General features: G+C 41.5%; 1 protein-coding gene and 1 long non-coding RNA gene across 3 annotated transcripts in view; one reads left to right on the forward strand and one right to left on the reverse strand.

Annotated features, from left to right (window-relative positions):
• The first annotated feature begins 5,090 nt into the window (after positions 1-5,090).
• LARP1 (La ribonucleoprotein 1, translational regulator) overlaps positions 5,091-21,526 on the forward strand; it is a 102,857-nt gene continuing 86,421 nt past the window's right edge. Inside the window, exon 1 of the mRNA XM_077137489.1 lies at positions 5,091-5,192. The gene's annotated coding sequence lies outside the window, so the exon portion shown is untranslated. The remainder of the gene's footprint in view (positions 5,193-21,526) is intronic.
• LOC143664024 (uncharacterized) lies at positions 10,096-21,312 on the reverse strand. Of its 2 annotated transcripts, XR_013166277.1 has the most exons (5): positions 21,265-21,312; positions 20,676-20,783; positions 20,089-20,160; positions 14,766-14,873; positions 10,096-10,383 (listed from the first exon to the last, which is right to left on the reverse strand). It is a non-coding gene; the product is annotated as an uncharacterized LOC143664024 (long non-coding RNA). The 2 variants fall into 2 exon arrangements; XR_013166276.1 differs by lacking the exon at positions 20,089-20,160 and having other exon boundaries at positions 10,098-10,383.

Raw genomic sequence — 21,526 nt, forward strand, 5'->3', positions numbered from 1 at the left:
GACCTAGTTCAATTCCTGGTCCTTCCACAAACCAACTATTTGGGGAACCCAGTTTCTCTGGGCTTCAGCTTCCACATCTATAAAATAGGGAGGTTGGCTCCAGGTGGGTCCCTGGACCTGATAAGTCCTGAGATGCAGAGGGCCCAGCCTCTCCAGAACATCAACTAGTTCCATCCCCCTCTCCCATATTATTGATGGCCTCTTCCAACATGAAAAAGTTAGAACGGGAAGAGATTAAATACCCCTAAAGAGTGGGAGAAAGATCAAAGGTGATGGTGAAGTTATACAGAGAAGATAGGGTTTAACAATTGAGTATGATTGCTGAATCATTATATTGATATTTCTTTTAGTCTCCAGTATCTTAGAGCAGCTGAGTAAAAACCTAAAATTGTGGAACTGTAACCCATATCAAACTCTGAAATCTGTTCTGCAACTAATTATCACAGTGTGCTTTGAAATTTATCGGTTTTTTTCTATATGTTATTTTTCATGAAAAAGGAAAAAAAAAGTATTTTTTCTAACCTCTGGTGATTTGGAGCAGCTAGAAGGAAAAATCTGAAATAGTGGAATGGTAACCCATAACAAACTCTGAAATTTGTTCTGTAACTATTTGTTGAAGTGTGCTTTGAAAATCATTGCTTTTTCTTTATTTTCTTTGTACATATGTCATATTTAACAATTAAAGAAAAACGTTTTTAAAATATGAAAATAAATAAATAAATATATAGGGAGGTTGGGCTAGAGGATACGTTAGGCCCCCTCCAACCCTGATATCTAGACTTTGAACCCTTGAGTGACATCACCTCTGTGTCCCCAGGGCTGGGCAGAGGGCCTGGCCTAGAGTAGATACTAGATCAAGCATCTGTTGAGCTAAACTGGTCCTGGTGGGGCTCTAGCTCCTAGTTCTACATGTAGCTGCCACTTAGAAACTTCTGCTTTTCTTAGCCCTCGCTGCTCTTATTGTCCAAAGCTCAAAGATACATACCAACCAGAATTTATGAAAATTTTCCAATTTTTCCTTTTTTTTTTTTCTTAATGCTATATGGTGGGGTATCCCGTGATTACAGCTCCATTTGTTGAATTTTGTTTGTTTGTTTTTCTTGTTTGTTTGCTTTGGGAAGTGCATGGACTGGGAATGAAACCCAGGTCTCCTGCATGGCGGGCAAGAATTCTGCCACTTAACTACCCTTGCACCTCCTCAATTTTTCCTGTTTTTAAAAAATGCTTCTATATGTCTTTTCATGGGCTAGAATATCACTTGGGTATATATCCAGAAATGGAGATTTTGGATCATGAGACAGACATATATAAATTGCTTTCAAAAACTGTTGTAGGAGTTTACATTCCTATGAGCTATGAGATCTCCCCTTTCCTCATATCTGTCCAGAATTTGGGTTTGTCAGAATTTAAAAATTTTTATCAATTTAATGAGTGTGAAATGGTATATATATATATATATATTTCAAATATTTCCAATAGTAGAGAGAATGATATAATGACTCTCTGTGTGCCTCTTAGCCACCTGCAGTGATGGGTAGGTACCCCCTTACCAATCTTATTTCCTGTGTATTCTTCCCACCCATTATTTTCAAGCAAATCCCAGACATCATACCATTTCATCTGTAAATATTTCAGCATACATCTCTAAAAGATAAAGACTTCCCTTTTCAAACATAAACACAACACATAGTCACACTCACCCCCAAAATTAACAATCTTTCCTTAATATCACATTTTCGAGTCAGTGCCCACATTTATCCAAATACACTCTAATATTCTTTTTATTTTTATACATTGATCAGGATTCAAACAAGGTCAACACATTATGATTAGGTTGATATCTCTAACATTTGTTTTGCTCTAGGGCACTGCCTCCATCTCCTTTTAAAAATTAAAAAAAAAAAAGGACCCTTGAAATTCATTTGTTAAAGAATTCAGTTTGATTTTCCATTTACAGTTTCTACCAGTTTGGATATTGTTTACAGTGTCCCTGAGGTATAATAACATGTGTTCCTCAGTTCCCTGTATTTCCTATAAAGTTGTAGCGAGACCAAGGACAGGGCTTGGCAAACCAAGGGGTCAAAACTGGCCTCCTACCTGTTCTGTAAATAGGGTTTTATTAGAACACTCCCACACCCATTTGTTTATCTGTTATTTGGCTACTTTTGTGCTACAACAGCAGAGTCAAGTAATTGCAACAGACATTGTATAGCCAGCAACATAAACAATATTTAATTCTTGCCCTTCAGAGAGAAAGTTTGCCAACCCCTGCTCTAAAGCCACGGTCAGAATTAGTGCTAGATTTTGTGGGGATGATTTCTTCCTAGGAGGTGCTGTTTAATTCCATTAGGAGTACTATTATGGCTAGTTGTTTCTTTTTGTAATATTATCAGCTGGGTCATAAGGAGCTGCAAAATGGTAATATCCTGGGTCGATTCTTCTTCATTCCTCTTTCAATTATTTGCTGGGTGCTTCTGTAAAGAACAACTTCCTCTCATCTACTACTGGTTGCCCTGTGGCACAGTTCTTACAGGAAAGACAGAATAAATGCATAATTGTTTCCCTTTCTTCGCCAGTTTTCAAAATACTGAGTTGATTTCCTAGTATTTTCTAGAGATGATCACTGAGGACTTTTATTATCTTTTATTTGTTTGATTCTTTTTTTTTTTCTTTTTGCATGGGCAGGCATGTTTGACTATTTTTAAAGTAGCGTTTGAACTTGTAAATCTTAACATAGTTGATGTTTTTCAGCCCATTGCAGCTATTTTCTTTATTTCTCCCCAGATTGTCGTAACGTTGGACAGTGGAAGCAGTCTCTTCAAGTTGTCTTCTGAGTCCCTTTGAGGCAACTCTAGCTTCCTTGATTTGTGGCATTAGAAGATTGTCTAGAATGGAGAGTTATTGCTTAATGGTGCAGAGTTTCTGTTTAGAGTGGTGGAAAAGTTTTGGTAATGGATGGTGATGATGGTAGCACAACTTTGTGAATGTAATTAACCCCCTGAATTGTATACTTCGAAATGGTTCAAATGGGAAATTGTACATTATAAATATGTTACTACAATTTTAAAATGTAGAAAAAAACAAGACAGTCTAGGTATATATTATATATTTGCTGCCTCAAAGCTGGAATTAACTATTCATTTTTTTCAAGGAACTCTGGTTCTTTTTAGTGGGGAATAGTATTTAGAGACCATGGTTGGGACTTTTAAGAGAGTCGCTTCTAATGGGTTCGTCTTTATTTCTAACCCTGAGAACAGTAAACACAGCTAGAATATATGGGTGGGTAGTTTTCAGATAAGCTATATCAAAAATTCACACTGAAACTTCTGATTCAAATTCAGGACTAGACAGTTTTTACTTTCATCTTTCTTCGGTATGTGCTGTCTTCCACACCAAAAATCCTGGTTCTCAGCAACACCAGTGTAACTCATTTGTTTTATCCCATGCTACACATTCAATGGTTTCAGAATAGCAATACCAACTCGACCACTAACAGTATGATATCTGAAAAGAGGCAGACCTTTCTAAAAAGCAGAGTAAGAAATTCTGAAAATGGGAGTGGAAAGGAACTCAGCAGGAAGGGTCTGTGATGGCCCCATGTAATTATGCAACGGTTTGCATTACTGCTGGAATTTTCAGTATTATATTCTGCTGGTAAGGATTTTGTGCTTCAAACTTAAACTTCTAGTTCAGTTTCCTTCCCTAATACAATAGAATAAAGGAAGGAGGAACTTGCAAGAGAGACTTATTAGTTGTAGGATCTTGGGCAAATCAGATCACCTCTCTGAATAATTTCCTTATCTATTAAAAAAAGCAGGGATATGCTTTAGCAACAACCACTTTCTGTTCTCCAAAAATGTTAAGCTTGTTTTTCTGCCTCAGGGCCTTTGCACTTGCAGTTACCTGTGCCTGGAACACCTTACTCTATCCCTGCCAATGACTAAGCTCCACTGTCACCTCTTCAGAGAAGGCCTCCCTGACCACATAATCTAACATAGCTATCCTCCCCCATGACTCTATCATAGCAGCCTATTTCATTTATTCTTGGTACTAATATCTATCAAATCTGTTTACTTGTTTATGTTCATCTCTCCACTTTCTAGAAGGTAAACTCAATAAGAGCAGAGTCCTTGACTTTCTAATTCACTGATGCATCCCCAGGAACTAAAGCAGAGCTTGGTACATAATAGTGCTGAATAACAATGCTGCTGAATGAAAGGATGAGCTAGATAACCTCCTGAGACCCTTTCAGCTCCAAGTGTATACACTCAACATAGTAAATGCAGAATCGCACACCTGCATTATGGGGCCTTTATACCCATAGGGAATTCAGACAGTGAGGGGTTTGCCAAGGGCTTCACAGAGAGGATGTGGTATGACGCAGTCCGTGCCAACTTTCCCTGTTTAGCACTGTATGGAAAGTCAAAATCAGGAGACTCAGGTTTGGGTCCACCCTGTCAGCCTCCCTTGCACGAGCTGTGTGCACTGGACAAGACACTTCATCCAAGGACCAGTGACTCTGTTTCTCCATCCAAAAGAGAAAACACTCATAACTCTGGTCTAGGGTTTCCAAGTGAAAGAAAAGATGCATATCCCTCTGCATCTTGTGAGATAATGAAACTTTGCAAACTGAACAGCACCAAGCACTTTGCAAAATATTCTGTTGTTTCTTTGCCTCCTGCCTTTCCCCCCTGGGTCATTCTAGGGCTGCGGAGGAGGAGAGAGTCAGCTGCTTGCCATGGTTTGTTTACTCACCTGAGTCCATTGCCTGCCCTTAGCTTAGCTGCTCTCACCTGCTCAGGTAAAGAGGGAGGGGGAGCCTTGCTCAGCCAATGAGCTGTGCTCGCTCTCTTAAAGGCACCCAGCAGCTGGCAGGAAAACAAGCCTGGTGACCCGGAGAACTTCAAGGCGGGTACGGGGGAGGCAGCTGTGCAATCTGGGTGTAATCAAGCCCTTCGCGGCGACACCGTGACCCCAGGGCCTGGTCACTTCATGTTCTGGCAGAGGCTTCCTTCAGGAGGCCTCCTTCACCTTGCCCAGAGCCAGCTTTCCAAGACACTTCCACACCTAACTGCCCTGGCAGGCTCCCAGGGAGGAAAGGCTGCATGGCCTTGGCAGCTGCCCGCCACGAAGGAAACCACAGGTGCCAGGGAGAAGCCATTTCCCTGTCCTGACCGCTTTCAGCAGGCCTGGTGAGTGTTGGATGTGCGGGGCTCCTTGACCCCCCAGGGACTGCAGGGTGTGGTGGGAAAATGCCTCTCCTGAGGGGCAGAAACCTTGGGTGCTGGTTCCAGCCCAGCTGTGTGACCTTGAGTAAGTCACTGCAGCTCTCTGAGCCTCACATTCCCCATTTTGGAAGAGGAAGAGTTCAATTTCCACATCAGCTTTCCTCTTTCACTGTTTTTCCCTGCCACACCTCTTGTTTTCAAAGATTTTTGTCTGTAATAATTCATTAATTGGGTTTCCCCCTTTTACGTTGATTGTGGTGCTGTAATAGCCGTTAGGGTTTCCTGGTCAGCAAGAGCAAACCACAGCAATACCACCGAGCTGATGTACGTTTAGTTAAAAGCACAGAAATGTGATGTGTTAGTCCGTTTATGAGGGCTTATCTAGAATCAATATTTGATTTTCATTTGGCCTTTTGAAATGTGAGAAATAGAATGTTTGGAGTAATTTCCAGAGAATTGGAGTAATTTCCAGAGAATTAGGGGCAGAACCCCTAGAACTAGCTCTCATGGTCTCTGAGGGGATAAGGCAGAAATATTGCCTTTGCACCCCCACCCCCACCCCCACAGCCTTGGTCCCTAACCTACTGCCTCACACACGGGCTGTATTTTTTAAAGTGGGATCCTTTAGCCTGAAAACTGCCTGTATGGCGCTGGACTGTTCCCAGGTGTCCCTGTAATGGGTTCATCACACCTCTGGCCAAGGCTGGAGAAGCCTGAATGGGGGTGCTGAGGACTCGTCAGGCCCCTGCTAGGGTTTGGCCAGGGTGAGAGGAGCAGGTGGATGGGGGTGGGGGCTGAAGGTCAGGAGTGGATATTTGACACAGCTGTGCTGGGAATCAGACACTGGGATGCAAGCCCTGGCTCTGCACTGAGCAGCTCTGTGACCTCAGGCAAGTGGCCTGACCTCTGAACCTCTGTTTTCCCAGTTGTAAAATGGGGATTGTGATTTTGAGAATGCTTGCCTACCAGGATCATCCTTAGGGCCAAATAAAATAGCATGTTTCATGGAAGCTTAGATTCCGCAGATTTTAAGATGTATCCCACGTGCATTTTCAGATTGAGAATAGGGTAATGGGTGTTTTGCAACATGTGACAACGGTGATAAAACATTTATTCAGATTATGACGGAATCATGGCTGCCTGTTGTTTAAATACTTTTACTTTTTAGCATGTATTGGAACTTTTTGAAATGCAGAATCATATAAACAGAAAGGGAAAACAGCCCTCTGAGTCGTGGTATTTTCTAATAACCCTTGGGACTGAGCCACATACCCCTGCCCCCACCCCTGTCCACGGAATGTGACCCTAATGCATGAGGCAGTGTAATTCAGTGGTCAGAGCAGGCACTTTGGAGTTAGACAATCTTAGGTTCAAATACAGACTATTTGACCTACTAATGACCTTGGGTAAACGTCACTTTTCTATTCTATGTCTCAATCCATTCTAAATTAAAAAATGAGGGGAATACTGGAGATTAAAAATGCTGGCTAAGTGGTAGCCGTTGTTGTTGTTAAGTTGAGGTTCAGTTTAGAACATGGGAACTCGGAGCCCACATACATTGTCCTCTAGAGATTTTCAGTGCCTGGAGGCTCATGATTCTTGGAGACTCGAGTGGCTGGATAAGCAGATCCAGAACAAGACATGTGGGTCAGTTTCCCCATCTGTAAAATGGGGCCCCTCACACCCCTGCCACCATTCCTGGGGTGGCCAGAGGCACCAGGGAGAGACTGTGGGTGGTATGTGCTTTGGCACCAGTAGAGCCCTCCCAGGCGCATGAGCCGGCTGTTGCCCTTTGTTCCAGGAAGCCAGCCAAGGCACTGAGCTTCTAGTTCAGTCACTTGGGCTTTGGCCACCCTGTTCTCCTCTCTCTCTCTCTCTCTCTCTCTCTCTCTCTCTCTCTCTCTCTCTCTCTCTCTCTCTCTCTCTCTCTCTCTCTCTCTCTCTCTCTCTCTCTCTCTCTCTCTCTCTCTCTCTCTCTCTCTCTCTCTGCCATCTCTCTCTCTGTCTCTCGCTTAGCTTCTTGCTGATTAATAAATCTCAAGGATTCTTGTTTCATGGCTGAGGCTCCAGCAGAGGCTGCAGGAGAATGAGGTCGAGTGAAAGCCAGAACAGAAGGTTCAAGAAATTGGGAGAGACAGCCACCCTTGCCCGAGTCTAGGCAGATGATGTGTGCATGTGCGTGCACAGGAACTAATGAAATGAAAGTTGAAAAATTCTAAGGTTGAGGAGGGCCCCCCAGAGGTCATGTTAGCCAGTCCCCTGCTCTGGGGAGCATGCCTCTTCTAATCAACCCTGAAAGGTTGCAGCTGAACCCCAGGGAAGACTCCAAAACATCTTTCCTTGGTAACTAGCCTTGGCATCTTAAATTCCTCCCAAGGGGGAATGCAAGGTGTGTGAGCGTACATTTGAGGACCTCAGGTATCTGAGCTAGAGTTCCATGGACACTGAGCACCCAAACATTGGAGAAAAATAGGTGGCTGGAGGGTCTGGCGTGCAGTGGGAGGTGGCATTTCCTCCAATCACCATGAAATTTGGAGGCACTGTGGTGAAGTAGCTACATTTATTGGGCATCTGCTTTGGACCAAGGATGTACTAGGTGTTTCATACTCACTACTTCATTCAATCCACACAGTAGCCTGCTTTATTTTTCCCATTTTACAAGTAAGAGCACTGAGGCACAGAAAAGCTCTAAATCTCTTTTTGGCTTTAAAAAGGGGAATTTAATAAGTTACAAGTTTATAGTTCTAAGGCCACGAAAATATCCTAATTAAAGCAAGTCTATAAAAATGTTCAAATTAAGGCACCAGCAAGAGGTGACCTTCACTCAGGAAAGGCCAATGAGGGTCAGGGTTTCTCTCTCAACTGGGAAGCCACGTGGCAAACATGGTGAGGTCTGCTGGCTTTCTCTTCAGGCTTCTTGTTTCATGAAGCTTCCCCAGGGAGGTATTCTTTCTTCATCTCCAAAGGTCTCTGGCTGCTCAAGACTCTGCGGTGGCTTTCCTCTCTCAGGATCTCAAGCCTAGAAAAGCTCTAAATCTTGACTAAGATTACTCAACTAACAAATAACAAAAACTGGGATTTAGACCTTCGTGTAATTCAGAGCTTGGGCTCTTACCCATTCCACCAGAGGTCACAAATCAGTCCAAATACTGCAGCCCACAGATGTGTGTGTGTGTGTGTTTTTTTTTTAACTGGGGTAGCAACATTTGAAAATAGAGCTATTTCACATAAAAAATTGGATTCTGTCTCCTCTAAAAATTAGAAGGAAGATCTGGCCCCATGGATCTGCATATTCCTTTGATGATAATTAACTTGAACTGATTATAAGCTACTGCTTTAGGCAGGGCATGTAACCTCCCGTTTTCCATAGTCCCCACCACTTCCTACTGTCATCCACTGGTGTCTTACATATGATGCCAGTCTGGCCCACCCCTGCATTACGTTCTTGAATCTGAACTCTGATCCTAGCCCTGGCCTGAACTGGCTGTAGCATTAGGTGATGCCACATGTCTGGGTTTCAGCTGTAAACTGGGCTAGTTATAAATGACTTCATAAGTGATTTTTTGGTACCATCTAGTTGAGAAGCCACAAGTCTCCATCCATGTCTTGGCTCCCTGGCAGTGTGAGATGTGTCTGTGTGAATTTAACCAGGAGAGGCCAGTGCTATTCATTCTTTGTACCCACCACTCCACTGTACCACATTTAATGTTCCTTGTGATATGGGACTCTTGGGAGCAAAAAAGGCTTGGAAGCACCTATCCTGGCTGGGTGGGCCTATCACCAACAACTTTGGTCAAAAAGCCTGACTGTGTGCACTGGTTCATCTGTTCCTGGAGGCCCGATGGAATCATAGGGAGCTCTACTAAGATGTCAGCATCTGAGTGTTCTATTCTGACCCTGTTCTTGCTATAATGTGTGCAAGAAAAACTCCACAGCACAGCTGAAAATGATCTCGCTCTCTCTACTCTTTCATACACACACACGCACGCGCGCGCGCACATGGGCCAGAAATAGCCGTGCTTTCTAGGTCTTAACATCTTTCCAGCATCTTATTTAAGCTGCTGAGATCAGATTTTAAGAACCACGGAATATCAGAAATGGAAATGTGGGTGGTGCCTTAGATGTAGATCATCTAGTCCAACAATGGAAAATAGGTTTCACTTTGATTATCAATTCCAATCACTTGGTAGGGTATTGGAAAGGGTTCTGAAGTTTTATCTGAGCATGGATGATCATATGCTGAGATTTCCTAATGTTGTCCACTGTGAGCCTAGCAAGGGAGAGTATTATGTCAGAAATCTGCTATCCTTGAGCCAGCCCAACTGGTCTGGAGAGGAGAGGTGACTTGCCCAACGTCATTTAGTAAGGCAAGGCAGAGTTGAATCCAGAAGAAGGGTCTCCTGTCCTTGAGGCCACTGTTATTTCCACTATGTTAGCAGAGAAGAAAACTGAGACTGGGACAGGAAATGGGAGAAGCAAGAGTAGGAGCCCGACTTTCCCTCAAGTAGCCTGGCTTGGGGTAAGGGCTAAGGAATTCAGTTCTGTCCCACCAGATTCAGCCCCTTCAGCCTGGCCTCTTGGCTTCTGTTCTACTTCTCAGAGTCCCTTTGCTCCTGCCCCAGTTCCCTGTCTCATTTTCCTCGGACTCAGAGAGTATAGATCAGAGCAGAGGGGCCTCCAGGGATCCTAGGCCCTACATACACTCTTTTGGCAGGATTCAACGCACTCCCCAACTCCCTTCTGTTCTGGAAGAAAAGGCGTAGGACACAGGTTCTTAACCTTATTAATGCCATGGACCCCTCTTGCAGTTTTGTAACGAATTCTCAGAATCTTTAAAAATGCATAAAATAAAATACATAGGAGTATAAATGAAACCAATCATTCTGAAATCCAGTGATCAAGATATTTTTAAAAATTTTAAAATATAGCAATATGTGCTTTATATTAATAAATTACATTATATTATACAATTATTACAATACATTAAAATGAGTTCTGTGGCAGATACAATTACTATTATAATAAGTAATGATTAGCATAAATGCTATATTGAGAGATTTACAATAATTTTAAAGTGACATGAAGAATATCTGTGGTTTCTATTGGTGACAAAGTCACAGGAACTCCCAGTACTACTGTGGTTCGCTGCCTATATCTGTAATGGAAGAAAATACTTAGAGTTAAATATTAGTAAAAACAAAGATGAAATTTTGTCCATCCAATTTCATAGACATCCTGAATTCTGTGATCCAGGATGAGAACCCCCATTCTAGAATATTTGAGCAGGAGTCTTCTCGTTCAGTGGTTTGTGAACTGTGGGCCATGAGACCCTGGGGAATCTAGAAGTATCACAGAGGCTGCCAAATGAATGGTCAAATGCAAGTCGGGCAGCTGTCCGATCAGATAGCCTCTGAATCCACCACTTCAGCTTCTGCTTTCTAGCCAAAAGTTCATTTTTAAAAATTTTTTATTGATATATATATACCCCACATACCACGTAATCATCTAAAGTATACAATCAATGGTTCAGAATATCATCATATAGCTGTGCATTTATCATCACAATCAATTTTTTTTCTTTTTTGTGAGAAATAGCACATAGGAAACAATAAATTTCAAGGCACACTGCAATAATTAGTTGTAGAACAGATTTCAGAGTTTGATATGGTTTACAATTCCAAAATTTTTGGTTTTTACTACTAGCTGTTCTAAGACATTGGAGACTAAAAGAAATATCGGTATAATGATTCCACAATCATACTCATTTGTTAAACCCTACCTTCTCTGTATAGCTCCACCATCTCCTTTGAGCTTTCTCCCACTCTTTAATGGTGTTTGGGCTATGCCCATTCTAACTTTTTCATGTTGGAAGGGGCTGCCAATAATATGGGATGGGGGATGGAAGTAGTTGATGTTCTGGAGAGGCTGGGCTCTCTGCATTTTAGGACTTATCTGGTCTGGGGACCCATCTGGAAGTTGTAGGTTTTTGGAAAGTTACCCTAGTGCAAGGAACTTTTGTAATATCTTATATAATGCCCTCGGTGTTCTTTAGGATTGGCAGGAATGGTTTTGACTGGGGCTTGGCAAACTAAGATAGGTAGCATTGTCTAACTGAAGCTTGCGTAAGAGTGGCCTCCAGAGTAGCTTCTCGACTCTATTTGAACTCTCTCAGCCACTGATACCTTATTAATTACACTTCTTTTCCCCCTTTAGGTCAGGATGACATTGTCAATTCCACAGTGCCAGGGAGACTTTCACTCCTGAATACATCTATGATTCCTTTTTGAAAACAGGGTTCACCTGTTGTGTTGGAATGTTGTGTTCACTTTGACCCCACCTACCCTTCTATGTGACACAAAGCAAAGCTGAAGCTGAGAGAAGTGAAGGGGTTGCCAGAGGCATTTGGTGGCAGAGTTGAAGCTGTTAAGTCCAAGGGGAGGAAGTAGGGTGGAGCTGGGCAGGGCTGGACTTCCCTGTGCCTCTTTCTGTCAGCCATTTCAGGGAAGCAGTCTTCTATGGCACAGCATTGAGCCAAGAGTCAGGAGATCTAAACTTGAGGGTCCTGTTTTTGCCACTCCTTCAAGTTTCTCATCTGCAAACCAGGGCCAATAATACATGGTATTGAGAGTACTAAAAGAGAGAAAGCTGTAAGATCTAGAAAGCCCCACTGCAGGAACTTTCATTTATTTCTCTCTGTAACCTGAGACCCTTTTCTCAACTTTCTGGGGTCCTTTCTACCCATACCAACAAATCGGATATCCCTCCATCCTATGACATTATAATCCTAGTCACCACACACAATAACAATATTGCAGTCAGATTTGAGGTTGAACGGCCAATTGGTCAGTCACCCCATCTGCCACTTTTACCTCTTGAATGCTTCCTCTTTGCTGTTCCCACTGCATGTCTTTATTTCTCGCCTGCATTGTTCTAACAACCCCCCACTCTAGTCTGTTCCAGTTTACCTTCTATAGAGCCAAACATGTTCCAACCATATGTTCTCACCACGCCCTTCTTCTACTCCAAGGTGTTTGGTGTCTTCTCATTGCCCACAGGCCAGGTCCAGCCTCCAGAGAGAGCAACCTAGACTCGTCATGATCTGGCTCTAGCCTCCCCGCACTCCCACCTTTCCCAGCAGCTGTAATTCCTCCTGCATGGAGGTCATGCTCCTTTTGCTGGAGACCTCCCTGCCTTCTGCATGACCCAAGACAATAGTGAGGCCCTGAGGGAGCTGCAGGAAAAAGATGAGATTTGGGAAACTGGGGAAGCTGTTCTCCTGGAGGCTGATATTACGGGCTGGGGCAAGCTGAACACACACAGGGCTCAGAAGAATTCGGTTGGTGGAGGCAGGTTCCAGGTGTGTTACTGCCCTCTGTCTGGGCCAGACAGGGTACTTTTCAGAGACCAGCCAGCAAGACATAGAGCGATCTGGGAGCCCCTGAACAGTTGGATAGAGTCTTCTATTTGCTGCACTATTCAAACCAGAGGCAGGATCCAGTTCTAGGAACCATAGGGCCAAGAGGTAAGGAATTCATAGAATCCTAATTCTTAGAATGTTAGAGCTGGCAGAGACCTTATGGATCTATCCTCTGGTTCAGTTCCTTTCTGCTTCAGACATGAAAGGAAAGTCCAGTGGAGGGGAGTTAATTTGTCCAAGGTCACACAGCAAGTTTGAGGCAGAGCCCAGATGGAGCTTATATCTAGTTATTTTCTTTCCAATCTCCATGTTTTAGGCTCTGGTCTCTGGACTCCTACCAGGAGACTGAATAACTGGTTCAGGACTGATTTACCAGCAATGGGTTAATGTGTCACTTCTGGGCAATGCAAGTGCTGGCACTTAACCAGGGATTGACAGTGCCTTAGCTCAAAGGTCCCCAGCTGGGAGACAGTGACAGGTTACAAATATGCCAACATACAGAGCCCTTAGACCTTGAGTAGTCAGGTGGAACCCCCAAATCTACTGGAACCTTCCAGTCACCTTTACACCTCAAGCGGCCTCTTTAGTTTGGCCTGGAAGGTATCCACATGCTATGTACTTGATGAAACAGTTGGGAAGGACTGCCTTAACCCCAAAGCAGGAATGATTTTAGGTGTAGTGTGGGGAGAGATAGGAGGAATAGAGAGAGAGTCTAAAGTCATAGGTTTTAGTTTCGGCTATACAACTTTTTTCCGACTTGCATATTCTGAGGGGGTGAGGAGAAAAATAAGAGATACCATTTAGTGTGCTTCATTTAATTTTCTGAACAGTTCTGTAAGTAGATACTGTTATTAATTCCATTAAACAGATGAGGAAATTGAGTCATAGAAATTAAGGAATTATCAACGATCTCACAAATCCTAAATTTGAACCCAAGTCTGTCTTCCTCTAGAGTCTGGATTCTTAGCTACTATGCCATATGGATTTGTTTGGAGCCTGGTAGAAGAGCCCTTCTCCTCTGGATTAGGGCTGCAGCTTGTTCCCCTTCTTGAGACTGCCAAGCTTCAGGGAGGCCTTTAATAGGGTCCGGAAGACCCCTAAGAAATGAGGGCTAATGGCACCCCTGCCCGCAGGGGCATGAGATTATCAACAGGACTGGGGGGGGGTGTTTTGACTTCTGCCTGAAGGGAGCCATGAGCCTCCAGGAATAGAAGCCTTAGGCCTCAGAGCAATGAGGAAAGAGATCAAACCTCAGGTGAGATAGCACTTGTGGCCGTGCTCCCCCTAAAATTCATAGAAAGAAAATTGGAAAAGGCACCTTGTTCTCCATGCTGGCCTTCATTAAATAACTCCTATTTACAAATCCAGTTACTCTGTCAAACATTTTAAACACTTCATCTTCACCACAGCCCTATCTTGAGTAGCTTCTATTATTATCATCTCCACTTTACCAGATGAGGAATCAAAAGTACCAAGAGTTGATGTGACTTGTCCAAAGCCAAAAAGTTGATAAGTGGCAGAATGGGATTTAAACTCGGGCCTGCTTGATGCCAAAGCCCATGCTTTTAACCATTATACTGTAGTGCAATCAGGCAGAGTGGAGAAAGGCACAATTCTGGTTCTGGATACAAGAGCCATCTTGACCACCAACTTATTAGTTAACCTAGGGCAAGTCTTCTCAGGGTTCAATATCTATGACTATAGAAAGGTAACTCCTTCTCTGTCTATAGCTCAGGATTATGAAAGTACAAGCAATTTACAAACTGTTGTCCATTTATTCAAATGGTGTCTATTGAGGACTTAAAGCAAAGGAGGTTCTGGCACTACAGAAGGAAATAAGACATGGCTCCTGCCCACTGAAAAATATAACACAAATATTAGGTAAACAAGATTTTTCCATTTCTGGGTAATAATAGACTTGCTTGTTGAAGACCAGCCTATCCTGAGAACTATTAAAAACTGAACAAAATAAATTCATACATATACATACACATAGTGATGGTTTGAAGTTGTATTACCTAGTAAAAAACATATTCTTAAATTTAATCTGTTCCTGTGAGTGCAAGTCATTCTAAGTAGGACCTTTTTAATAAAGATCCTTCAGTTAAGTTGTGACCCACCTCAATTAGGTTGGATCTTAACACTGGAGTCCTCATAAGCAGAGTGAAATGCCGTCAGAGAGAGAAAAAGCCATGGAGGAAGCAGCCAAAAGCTGAAATCAATGGGACCTGAAAGAGAAGGGAGAGACCAGGATTTTTTTTTTATTAATTAAAAAATTTTTTTTAAATACCGAACAAATGCAAACATTCTTAACTTTTGATCATTCCGTTCTACATTTTTAATCAGTAATTCACAATATCATCACATAGTTGCATATTCATCATCATGATCATTTCTTGGACCATTTGCCTCTATTCAGAAAAAGAAAACAGAAAGCAAATCACACATACTATATCCCTTGCCCCTCCCTTTCATTGATCACTAGCATTTCAAACTAAATTTATTTTAACATTTGTTTCTCCTATTATTTATTTTTATTCCATATGTTTTACTTGTCTGTTGACAAGGTAGATAAAAAGAGCATCAGACACAAGGTTTTCACAATCACACAGTCACATTGTGAAAGCTATATCATTATACAATCATCTTCAAGAAGCATGGCTACTGGAACACAGCTCTACATTTTCAGGCACTTCCCTCCAGCCTCTCCCTTACATCTTGACTAACAAGGTGACATTTATTTAATGCGTGAGTATAACCTCCAGGATGACCTCTTGACTGTGTTTGGAATCTCTCAGCCATTGACACTTGATTTTGGAGAGACCAGGATTTGCCACCATGTGTCTTGCCATCCAAGCTAAGGATCACAAGCCACAGCCTTTGGAAAGAAAGCACCATTTTGCTGATGCTTTGATTTGGACATTTTTATGCTCTCAAAACCATGAAATAATAACTTCCCATTGTTTAACCTGACCTATTTCATGGTATTTGCTTAAGAAGCCTAGGAAACTGAAACAATATACATAAACATTTGAAAAGATTAGAGAACTACCAAGGCAACAAAGACCCGACTGGCCAAAATTCCAGAAAGAAGGGAAACGGAGAGAAATAAGCCTCACATTCAGCTGCTCTTTCTCCTTCATCGCATGTTTTATTTCTCAAGAGAAGGCTAAGAGCTGAGCAGAGCATGTGGTAGTGTTATAAGGCTGGAATATAAAAATTGGAGTTTAGGGCCCATCAAGAAGAAGTGTCCCTGGTAAACAGAGACCAGCAGGAGTTAGAAACAGGGTAAGATAATGGGTAATTGGAGCTGAAGGAATACAGGCTGTGCAACAGGACTGAATACGAAAACTCAGAAATGGACAGCACAATACTACCTAATTGTAATGTAATTATGTTAAAACACTGAATGAAGCTGCATCTGAGCTATAGTTTTTTTTTTTTTGTATTTTGTATTTTTATTTTTTTCTCTATATTATCATTTTATTTCTTTTTCTGTTGTCTTGCTATTTCTTTTTCTAAATCGATGAAAATGTACTAAGAAATGATGATCATACATCTATGTGATGATATTAAGAATCACTGATTGCATATGTAGAATGGAATGATTTCTAAATGTTGTGTTAGTTAATTTTTTTTTAATAAAAAAAAAAAAAATCCCAATCTTTCTACTGGTAACCTTAATGGCTGACACTCTAGGGACAGAAGTGACTTACTAATAGAACAGTCCCCAAAAGACAGAATCCTGGCCTCCAATAAATTCATTTCCTTATAGGACTTAAGTTTAAATGCCTTCTAGAAGCAAAAGTAAGAATCTTTCTGAAGGAAGATAATACTATCCACGGGTGGGCCACGGTGGCTCAGCAGGTAAGAATGCTTGCCTGCCATGCCCGAGGACCCGGGTTCGATTCCCGGTGCCTGCCCATGTAAAATAAATAAATAAATAAATAAATAAATAAATACTATCCAGGCCCTCTTATTTCCCTGAAAATTTTTCATATACAATATATGGCTACAATCAAACTTTATCTGACATCTCAGTAGAGAAGGCCAAATGACTAAAACCAAGAGGAAAACTAGATAATAGAAATAGTCCCGCAGGTGATGCAGGCATTGAAATTATGAGAAATGGACTCTAAACATATGTGACTAATACATTCAAGAAATTATGACAAGATGGAAAATTTCAGCAGAGGGCTAGAATCTATTAAAGATAATTAAATGGAAATCCTAAACCTAAAATATAGTAATTGAAATTAATAACTCAATAGATTAATGTAACAGTAGATTAGACATAGCCAAAGAGAAAAGCATGAACTGAAGTATAGGTCAGTAGAAAGTATTCAGACTTAAGCACATATAATACAGAAAAAAGTCATATGGATTGGGGTGATGAAGAAGGTTTGGTAATGGATGACGGTGATAGCTGCACAACATTTTGAATATAATTGATACCATTGGGTTATTATATACTTCAAAGTGGCTAACATGGGAAATTTTATGTTGTATACATGTTACTTCAATAAAAATTTAAAAAGAAAAGGAACAAAAGTACCTATCCTGAAAAAAAAAGGACATATAGAACATGGTGGAAAGGTCTAATAAATGTATAATTGGAACCTCAGAAGAAAGCTGGTGGGATGGAGAGAGGGGCAGGGAAGAAAGAGAATATCAACATTTGATAATGGTTGATAATTTTTCAAAGCTGATGGAACATATTAGGCCACTCCTCAAGCAGGATAAGTAAACAGAAAATGAACTTAGGCATATTATGGTATAACTGCTGAAAACCAAAGAGGAGATCTTGAAAGCAACAATAATAAAGCTGACAGGTGACTTCTCAACTGAAATAGTGGAATCCAGAAGGCAATGGAGTAATCTTCAAAGTAATAAATGAAAATAAATATTAGGTGAACATAGATAAATGGTTCTCAAGTTTAAATTTGAGTACAAATTACCTGTGGTGGAGAGGAATGAGAAGGGTGTTAAAATTTTAGATTATCAAGTCCACCCCAGATATTTGGATTTAGCAGCTCTGGAATAGATCCAAGGAATCTGCTTTCCACAGTATTCTGCTAATTTTGATACAGCTGTTCTGTGATAGAATGTTTATAATGACGGCTGCAACAATTGCTCCCATCCTGTACCCTTTCTCCTTTGCAATATGACTTTGCCACTCCTCCAGTCAAAAGGTAGAGTCTCTTTTTCCTCCTTTTGAATAGGGACTTGCCCTGTGGCTTACTTTGACAAATATAATTCAATGGTGGAAGTAATTTTATGGGACATCTGTGCCTTAGCCTCAAGAGCTTTGCATTTTCAGTGTTCACCTTCTTGAAACCCTGCTATGTAAAGAAATCAGGGCCTTCCTGCTGGTGACATATGGAGACAAAGACACAGCCAACAGCTAGCACCATTTGATTGAGGCATGTGTCTTTCCAGGTTCAAATAGAGGAAAGAAACTACAGAGTTGTTTGACCAGGAAAAGAATCCTACAAATAACTATTAATCATACATGGGGTAGACTAACTTGGATTGACTTAGTAAGACATGAAGAGAACTTTAAAGAATATAGGAATAGCAAATATAAGGGCAGAGATAGAGCACCCAAGAAAAGCCTCTCTTCCCAAGGCTGAGATCTAGAACTTGTTGGAAAGGACATGACTGTGGCCCACTGTATGGCAGAGAAGTCACTGTGGTGCCTCATCATCAGACTTGCCAGAAATCCACCCTCTGGGCCTTGCTGGAAACCTGCCCTCTGGGGTGCTTCAGAAAGCCATTCATGGGGTAGTGTTCTAGTTTGCTAGCTGCCAGAATGCAATATATTAGACACAGAATGACTTTTAAAAAGGGGAATTCAATAAATTGCTAATTTACAGTTCTAAGGCCAAGAAAATGTTCCAGTTAAAACGAGTCTGTAGAAATGTCCAATCAATGGCATCCAGGGAAAGATACCTTGGTTCAAGAAGATGATGAAGTTCAGGGTTTCTCTCTCAAGTGAGAAGGCACATGGCGAACACAGTCAGGGTTTCTCTCTCAGCTGGAAGGGCACATGGTGAACACAGCATCATCTGCCAGCTTTCTCTCCTGGCTTCCTGTTTCATGACACTCCCCAGGAGGCGTTTTCCTTCTTCATCTCCAAAGTGCTGGCTGGTGGACTCACTGCTTTGTGGTGCTGCAGCATTCTCTGCTCTCTGAATCTCTGGCTTTCTCAAAAATGTTGGATCCAGTAAACTAATCAAGACCCACCCAAATGGGTGGATACACACCTCCACCTAATCCAGGTTAACAACCACTCTTGACTAAATCACATCATCCAGGGAAATGATCTAATTACAGTTTCAAACATACAATACTGAATAGGGATTAGAAGAAACAGCTGCCTTTACAAAATGGGATTCGGATTAAAACATGGCTTTTCTAGGGTACATACATCATTTCAAACTAGCACAGTATTTTACAAGTGGCACTTGGCTACAAAATTGTTGGATGGTTATACGAGGGAAGCTGCTGGCTTCCAGGTGCTGCTGACCACAGTGTACTGCAGATGCCTGATACTGGAGAAGCTGTCCATGCTGTAGGAACTGGGCATGAGGGAGTCACACATGCTGTGCTGTGAGCCAGCACACTGGGACCAAATGCAAAAATGCTGTCTTCTTTCAATGTCTCTCTAGAGCCCCCTAATAATAAAAGTGAACTCCTGACAGATGACAAAGGAAGAAGACTTTTAAAGGGTTCATATCTATTTTCATAGACCAGGCAAAAAGAGTGAATTTAGAGCTAAATAGCAATAAGACAATAACCAATACAGACCATGTTGGACCACCCAGTTCCAGTCAAGCAGCCTGAGCATACAACTGCATGAGTGAACAGAGGTGAGACTGGCAGAAGCACCATGCAGCTGCACCCACTCTAAAATACCAACCCTCAGAATTATTAACAAATGTTGTTTCAGCCAAAAAGTGTTTCCTAGTAGCATTGTTACCTAATAGTCCATATTTATGAATAATTTTCAAGTGGACTTATAAAATTCGAACTCTGAAACAAATCCTGGTCCAGATACAGGGCAATCTCCGGGTTACCACACCCATAGCCTCAGCCTCCATTGTTCTCACCCACAGGGATGGGATCCAGACATTTCTTTTAAATCTCAGAGGTAGCAGTAAACTTTCCAGTGCTGCTGTTAACAAGTGCATGTTTGCCAATAGATATCCATATGTACTGATGTGCCAATAAGTGAACGTTCATTGCACACCTGCTTCCACTATGTCCTTGCGAGTGCCACCGAGTGTGTAAGAACCTCTCGTGCGGAGGGTGGGGATAAACACTGCATTGACTACTGCTGTCAGGATTGCATCACATGGAATAATGATCTACATAAATTTTAAATGCACAACAATTTCCCTTTTTATATGTCAAGTAAATATTTGTAAAAGTTATACTCACACAAATGAAATTATTATGATGTTACCAATATATTTTTCCATGTTTCATTGCTTGAACAGAAACTGTTCACCACTGCTAAAAAAAAAAAAATGTTGTTTTAAGCCCTACATTATGGGGTGTCTTGTTAGGCAGTGATAGATAAATGAGATGAAGTCTTATCACAGCACTTTGAGAAGTACCATGTAGGTGACATAACATCACTGTTTCCTCTGGTCTCCTAACTAGAGAAGATTTCCGTGCATTTATATGAAAGAGAGAACCTGATGGAAAATTGAAAGGCCTGGGTTCCATCTCATATTCTGCCATTAATGACCTGCACATCCTTCTAAGCCCACATCTCCTATCTTGAAGTAACAACAATATAAACAACGATGACAATGACCTGTTATCATCTGCCAGGTACTATGGTAAATGCTTTGCATGAGTCCTTTCAACCCTATGGGGTTGGTACTATTATTCTCTCCATTTTGCATAGAAGGAAACTGAAGCAACAGGATATGAAGAAACTTTCCTAAGGATACATAGCTAATAAGTGGAGAATTCACATTTGAACCCAGGTGGACTCAGTCCAGAGTCCACACTCTTACCTTTCTGCTATAATGCCACACCTCATGGTTCTTGCTCATTTGTTATTTTAATTTGCGAAATCCCTGTTACATCTCTCTTCTCTGATTCAACTATTCACACCAACACACCTGTGGAGGGATGGGGCACACAAATTATATATCCTCTATCCATTTGCTCAACAAATTTATTGATCTCTCATCAGGTAGCAAAGAACTTCTCTAGGAACTGGGGTTATTCAGAAGCAAACAGGATAGACCATCCAGTTTCTATCATCTTAGAACTTTTAGTTAGAGGAGTCAAAGCAATAACACATAGGAAAACATAAGATAATTTGAATGTTGGTCTTTTGACTTCCTGAGTGTTCATTTTCTCATTTATGAAAATAGAGAATTAATAATTACTTCTGAGGGTTGTTGTGCGGCTTTGGTAAAACTATATGAATAAAGAGCCTGGCACATTGTAGATACAAAATAAGTATTAATCGATCCACTTGACAAATACTAAGCATCTACTGTCTGCTGGGCACTAGGAATATAAAAAGTAACAAAACTGATGCCCTGCTCTAGTCTACTAGAAGGAATGTTTCAGGAAGTTCCTTACTACTATTACCTTCCTCTCGTTTCCTTCCCTTGATTCCTACCATGTTGCTAAGAGACCTTTAAAATTAGAACTTGGATCTCTTGAAGGCCTCTCAGGTTCTTCATTCTTAAAGCAGGGGTAAGTGTTCTTTCTGTATCTATCATTAGCAGGGGAACATGGGATTCAATGTAGGCTGGCATATTGGGACTGGACATTGAGTAACCCGGGTCTTCAGTGATTTCCTTTCTTGAATCCTTTGATGTCAGAGGTTTCTGATGGGTCTTGGCATCTT

This window comes from Tamandua tetradactyla, chromosome 20 (genome assembly GCF_023851605.1).
Source record: "Tamandua tetradactyla isolate mTamTet1 chromosome 20, mTamTet1.pri, whole genome shotgun sequence".
Taxonomy (NCBI): domain Eukaryota; kingdom Metazoa; phylum Chordata; class Mammalia; order Pilosa; family Myrmecophagidae; genus Tamandua; species Tamandua tetradactyla.